Raw genomic sequence first — 7410 nt, forward strand, 5'->3', positions numbered from 1 at the left:
TTCCACATAGCTAGCATTACAGTATTGGGTAGGAAATATATTTAAAATGAGACATTTGGTATTACAGAGAAAGACTATTCATGACTGTTTCAAGCTAGTTTCTGGAAATAGGCATAGGGAATTAAAAAGGATGGTAAGAAAATGATGAGGTATGAGGTCAATATAATTTTGATTTTGAAACTATGTGATCCAGAAGTAACCCCTTTATATATAATATTACAGTAGAGTACTCTGTGAAATATCTTGGCAATAGAGGTTTATACTTATCAATTTAACACATATCAATTATAGAAAGTGCTACAACTTAATTAACCCATTTTTGGTGATATGCTATGGCAATACTACTCAGAGAAGAATCTCTACCAATCACTAAATGTTACATTTGAACAGGATTTGGCTTCTAACACTCATGAATATATTTAAAACCCAGTTTTATGCTAATTGTCAATGGTGGAGACTTGACAAAACTATGGCATCTGGGAAATTAACCTCACAGGAGGGCTTTACATCACTGGGGTTTGTTCTCAAAACTGTAGTTCTCATTAGCAAGTTGGTTATTTAATCCGCATTCAGCCTGCCTTCTCTCGCTGCCAGAATTTTAAGCTATCTGAAACAAATGTCGGAGACGTCATCCATCATTGGATTAGGCAAACTTTGTTTAATGGGACAGGAAAAGCATTCATTATGAAAGAAAAAAAAGGTAAACCATACCTCAATAAAATTGAAAGCTTTTTCATCAAAAAATATATTTAACAGGATGAACATTTGTCTTGTGGGTTTGATGCCTGCCTCTGGCTCCTGACTCCACCTTTCTGCTGGGGCAACATCTGGAAAGCAGCAGTGACAGCTTCCGTAGTTGTGCTCCTGCCACCCACATGGAGAACCTGATTGAGTTCCTGGCTCCCAGCTTGAGCCCAGCACAGTCCCAGACATTATGGCTATTTGAGGAGTGAATCCATAGGTGGAAATGTTGTCTGTGTCTGTCTGTCTGACTCTGTCTCTCAAACAAATAAATACTGTTTAACAACAAATGTAAGAAAATCAGAAACTATTAATTCTAAATCAAAAATTTGGATTTTAAAACAAAATTATTAAAATTCAACAAAAGATGAAAAAAAAATATGTTTTAAAAAGAAAGGAAAGTGGGGCCGGTGCTGTGACATAGCGGGTAAAGCCACTGCCTGCAGTGCCAGCATCCAGTATGGGCATCATCAGTTCAAGTCCCAGCTGCTCCACTCTGATCCAGCTCTCTGCTATAGCCTGGAAAAGCAGAAGATGGCCAAGTTTTGGGTCCCTGGACCCACTTGGGAGACCTGGAAGATGCTCCTGGCTCCTGGTTTCGGATTGGTGCAGCTCTGGTCATTGCACCCATTTAGGGTGTGAACCAGCAGATGGAAGACCTCTCTCTCTGCCTCTCCTTCTCTGTATTAACTCTGACTTTCAAATAAAAAAATAAATCTTAAAAAAAAAGGAAGGAAGGAAGGAAGGAAGGAAAGCAAAAGATTTCACCAACTGCTTCACAGAAGAAAATAAATGTATTATCATCAGGGCAATAATAGTTAACTCTCAGACAATTCACACCCATAAATATAGCTAAAATGAAAAATACTGGCGCATTTAAATTTCAGCAGGACATTTGCAATGAGGATTACCCTTTCACTGAGTGTTTTGTTACAAACATTTTGGTGAGTTGTGACCCAATGATTCCATTCGTAAAAGAACCAAAGACATACATAAACAAATGTATATGTAATAATATTCATCATAACTTTACTCATAACAATTAAATATGGATAACCTCAGTGCCCAGCAATCATGAACCAATAAACAAATGTTCTGTATTCATACTAAACAATAAAAAGAAACAAAATATCAAGACATGCAAAAACAGAGATGAATAACTATATAAATATTCAAATTATGCAAATTTATATCAAATAATATAAATATCCAAATTGCATTCAGTGAAACAAACTTGCTACAAATGACTAAGTATTGTGTATTTTCATTTATATAAAGTTCTAAACTAGGAATAATTCATGTGTGTTTATAGACATCAAAGATGAATTGCCAGGGGCAGCTCTGTGGCCCAGTCAGTTAATCCTCTGGTAGCAGTGCCAGAATCCATAAGGGCTCTGGTTAGAGTCTCAGCTGCTCCGCTTCTGCTCCAGCTCTCAGATATGATCTGGGAAGAAGCAGAAGATGGACCAAGCACTTGGGCCCCTGTACCCATATGGGAGACCCAGAAGAAGCTCCTTGTTCCTGGCTCTGGATTGGCCCAGTTCTGGCCGTTGCAGCCATTTGGGGAGTAAACCAGCAGATGGAAGACCTTTCTCTCTGTCTCTCCCTCTCACTTTGTGTAACTCTACCTCTCAAATAAACAAATAAAATCTTTAAATTTTTTTTTTTTAAAGAAAGATGAACTAATTGCCTAGGGCCTGTCACTGAGGCTTAGTGGGTAAAGCCGCTGCCTGAAGTTCCCATATCCCATATGGGCACTGGTTTAAGTCCCAGCTGCATCACTTCTGTTCCAGCTCTCTGCTATGGTCTGGGAGAGCATAGAAGATGGTCCAAGTCTTTCAGCACCTGCACCTGCATGGGAGACCTGGAAGAAGCTCCTGGCTCCTGGCTTTGGATCAGCCTAGTTCTGGCCATTGTGGCCATTTGGGGAGTGAACCAGCAGATGGAAGACCTCTCTCTCTCTCTCTCTCTCTCTACCTCTGCTTCTTTGTAACTTTGACTTTCAAATAAATAAACAAATCTTTAAAAAAAAAGGTTAAAAAAAAAAAAGATGAGTTGCCTTTAGAGCAGGAGAGAAGGGAGTAGGGAATACACATAGGAAGACTTTCTGGAATGTTGAAATTCTTGTATATGCTATTTCCTGTGTGTATTTTAGCACTGTAAGCAGATGCCACAACTCGTTAAATTTATGACATAAGATCTCTACATTTGGTTGCATATAAATAATACTTTGATCAGAAAAAGAAAAAAAATCTCTAAACTGTTAGAATATTATACAATATCTCCAAAGTATATTTATGTGTTTCTTTTTATCTGAAAGGCAGAGAGAGAGAGATCTTCCATTCACTGTTAGACTTCCTAAATGCTCACAACAGCTGGGCCTGGGAGAGGCTGAACACAGGAGCCAGAAACTCCATCTGTGTCTGCCATATGGGCAGCAGGGACCTGAGTACTAAGGCAACATCTTCCATTTCTCAGAATGTACATTAGCAAGAGTTGGATCAAAAGCAGAGGCAGAACTCAGTTCCAGGAACTCTGATATGGGAATATGGGTATCCCAAGCAATGGCTTAACTTGTGACACTACAACATCTTCCCCTCAGAATTTTTTTTTAACATTTTAAAAATTTACTGTGAATTAATATGCTCAAAATAAAGACCAAAATTCAATATTCTTGTCCAAAGAATAATTTAGAATAGGGAGCTTTTTGCAACTGATTTTAGAATTCCCCTGCTTCCCTCAAATGTGACAACATTTGATGTTTTGCTTCAGATGATCTAGAATACTCTGATGGTAGGAAAAATTGAATAGAGGATCTCTTATGCTATGCAAGATTTTTTATGTTCTTTGTGTTTTGATGTATTTCAACTTTATTTTAGTGATTTGATATTTCTTGATTGTATTACAGGAAGAAAAACAATCATAATTATGCTAGGATAAACTAAAAACAAAACAAAAGTAAATAATAGTTTCCTTTTCTAAGAGTAGGTTATGCAAACATCCATGTGAGATGCTATTTACACTTAAAGGTATTATCTTTCATGTTTTCCCTTGGGTGGCCTCAAAAATGATTCCTACTTTGTGAAAAAGCCTTACCATGAATGAATGTTTTTGAAGTATACTGAGATGAAATATGAAATGTATTGAAAATAATGGCATGCTCCTTTGCATAGTAGCAAAGGCATAAAGTATGCTGAAATCACTTTCTAAGCATTCAACAAGAGTAATGAATGAGGTTAAGCTACATGATGCCTTTAATAAGACAACAATAAACTACTGCTTCTTATTTTCTAGAAAACTGATATATACGAGGACACAGCTGCGCTTTCAATTAATTCCAACAGGTGGCATCCAATTATTATTCCGTGATCTCCATCCATGCTCAGTTTACTAAACCATTACAGTTAAAAGCCCCGGAGCTTACGCTGTGGCCCAGTACTTTAAGGTTCCACCTGCGGCACCAGCATCCCATATGGGTGCCGGTTCATGTCCCAGCTGCTCTACTTCCAATCCAGCTCTCTTCTGTGGCCTGGAAAGCAGTAGAAGATGGCCCAAGTGCTTGGGCCCCTGCACCCATGTGGGAGACCCGTTAGAAGCTCCTGGCTCCCGGCTTCCGATCGGTGCAGTTCCAGCCATTGTGGCCATTTAGGGAGTGAACCAGCGGATGGAAAAAACCTTTCTCTGTCTCTCCCTCTCACTGTAACTCTACCTCTCAAATAAATAAATAAAATCTTTAAAAAAAAAAAGTTAAAAGCCCCACCATAAAATGTATAGCTTTCCACCAAAGTCTCATTCCAAATCCATGAGTCAATTTCCACAATTTCCTGTGTAAAATAAATAAATATATTTGAGAAAGAAGCCACACAGAAAAGACAGCAAATTGTGTGGTTCACCTTATGGGGAGTAGCTGAAAAAGGTACAACTATAGGGACTGAAAATGGATTAGCAGTGGTCCTAGCCTGACAGTTAAAGGGACCTATGAATTGATGGTAAATAGATGTGAGTGATTGTCTTGGATTGATGAAACTATTCTCTAGCTGGATGATGGTGATGGTAGCACAGGTTAGTAAATTTACTAAAAACCATTGACTTGTACACATAAAAAGATGAGTTTTATGGTATGTAAATTATACCTAGCAGAGCCCTAAAATTTTTAAAATGGGTTTGAGTAGTTGAGCTAACAAGCATTTCTCTAAATGAGGTTTGAGTTTCTGTCACATAGGCAGATGTTGATGCAAAGAAAAAAAAAAATAAGAGTTCTACAGAAGGACATATATTATTCCTGGTTGTTCAATGATTGACACACGTTGGCAAATTAAAATGAATCTTACAGAAAGTTAAATATAAAATTCCAACTCTTCTTAAAAAAAGATAGCAGATATGAAAATCAATCTAAATGTAATGTTTACCATGCTCTCCAGGGTCCATATGGAGAAGTCTTCATCAATGCATTTACATGTTGTTTTTTTTTTTTACTCACAAGTTAGAGGTAGTGTGTTTCTCCACTTCCAAGAAGCCAGATGATAGGGAGTACCTGTTGTCTTCCTTAAGTATATATACTAAGGATTTCAAATAAATGAAATTGATAAAATTAAAGTATTTACTTTGGTTAGCAAAGATTTCTCAACTTCAGCTGTATTTGGGGGGCATAACGTTATGGGGAGTCTAAGCCAAAATTAATATTTTGGGGTCCTTGCAATTTATTTAGATAAGAATTCTAAATATCAGCTCAAATGAAGCAGACAACATGGTAAGATTTGCAATTTATTGAGAAAGTAAGAGAAGTACACAGGAATGTGAGGGCTTTAAAAAGAGAGAGAGTTAGAAAGATTAAACAGGAAGCTCCATACCAAAATCTCCGGGGAGGGGGGCATGCCAGGGGCCACGTGCAGGAGTCTGCAGGCCAGAGGCACGTTGGGGAGCTGCGAGAGAAAAACGGACAGGAGTGGCAGCAAAAACAGGCAGGCTTAGCACACTCCACACCACTTACTCACTTCCAAAAGAGGAGTAGTTACCTAGTCTGATTGGCTGGTGGGTGGATACAAGGCGAGATCAGGTAGGGGCGGGGTGGGTGTGATCTCTAGCTCATAATCTAATCCTATCTCCTTGATTAATACCATATCAACTTGGGCCCTTAACTCTTGATTCTGAGGGCTATCTTAAGGAGAACAGGATGGTTAGCAGCAAACCTAGCCTCTACAATTTAGATAATAATCATTAGAAGGCTATATTCAGAATGGAAAAATTTAAAGCTACTGTTAAGTATTATTGGTAAGCATCGGTAAATCATCACACTTTTAGGATGAACTTTGTACTGGGGAGATGAGGAGGAGGAATGAAGTATATGAAGTGTCAAATTGGGGCTTAAGCTCTATCTAAGTAAGGCTTAGTAGAGGAGAAAAAAAGAGACAAAATACAAACGTATTTCGGAGATATTGGCTGAAGATAAGTTATTCTCAGTAACTTGTCGTATGTTTGAAATAAACTACACCAACACGTACACACACACACACACACAAAGAAGAAAAGAGAAATTAAGTTTTCTAGTCCCAGTAATTTCTAGAAATTAGTTTTCTGGGAGGCCGGCACTGTGGCTTAGCAGATAAGGCCTCCACCTGCAGTGCCAGCATCCCATATGGACGCCCGCTCAAGTGCTGGCTGCTTCACTTACAATACAACTCTCTGCTATTTATTACCTGGGAAAGCAATACAATATGCTCCAAGTGGTTGGGCCCCTGCACCAGCACAGGAGACCCAGAAGAAGGCCTGGCTCCTGGCTTTGGATCAGTGGAGCTCTGGCCATTGTGACCAACTGGGGAGTGAACCAGCAGATGGAAGACCTCTCTCTCTCTTTCTCTCTTTCTCTCTCTGCCTCTCCTTCTCTCTCTCTCTGTAACAGTGACTTTCAAAAAAAAAATCTTAAAAAATTCGTTTTCTGGGAGATCTAGAGGGTATTTCTTTTCTCTATTTTTATTTACAGAATCAAGAGGAGGAGCAGTCAGGAAGTAAAACAGCCTTCTGGGCTGGCGCCATGGCTCAACAGGCTAATGCTCCGCCCAGCAGCACCGGCACACCGGGTTCTAGTCCCGGTCAGCGTGCCGGATTCTGTCCCACTTGCCCCTCTTCCAGGACAGCTCTCTGCTATGGCCTGGGAGTGCAGTGGAGGATGGCCCAAGTGCTTGGGCCCTGCACTCCATGGGAGACCAGGAGAAGCACCTGGCTCCTGGCTTCGGATCAGCGCGGTGCGCCGGCCGTGGCGGCCATTGGAGGGTGAACCAACGGCAAAGGAAGACCTTTCTGTCTGTCTCTCTCTCTCACTGTACACTCTGCCTGTCAAAAAAAAAAAAAACCAGCATTCTGTTTGAGGTGACTTCAATAAGGTCATGGGAAAATGAAAAAATATCATTATATTCTTAGAATTGTATCTATGAAATATACAAAATCTGTTCTATTAATAAATTTAAAATGAAAAAAAATAATTGGTGTTTCAAAGAATTAAAAAAAAATGGGGTAAACATTTGGCATAGAAGTTAAAACACTGCTTGGGATGCCCACATTGCACATCAAAGTATTAGGTTTATTTTTTTTTTTAAGATTGATTTTATTTATTTGAAAGAGTTACAGAGAGAGGTAGAACCAGAGAGAGTCTTCCATTCTGCTGTTTCACTC

This window comes from Lepus europaeus, chromosome 7, assembly GCF_033115175.1.
Source record: "Lepus europaeus isolate LE1 chromosome 7, mLepTim1.pri, whole genome shotgun sequence".
Lineage (NCBI taxonomy): Eukaryota > Metazoa > Chordata > Mammalia > Lagomorpha > Leporidae > Lepus > Lepus europaeus.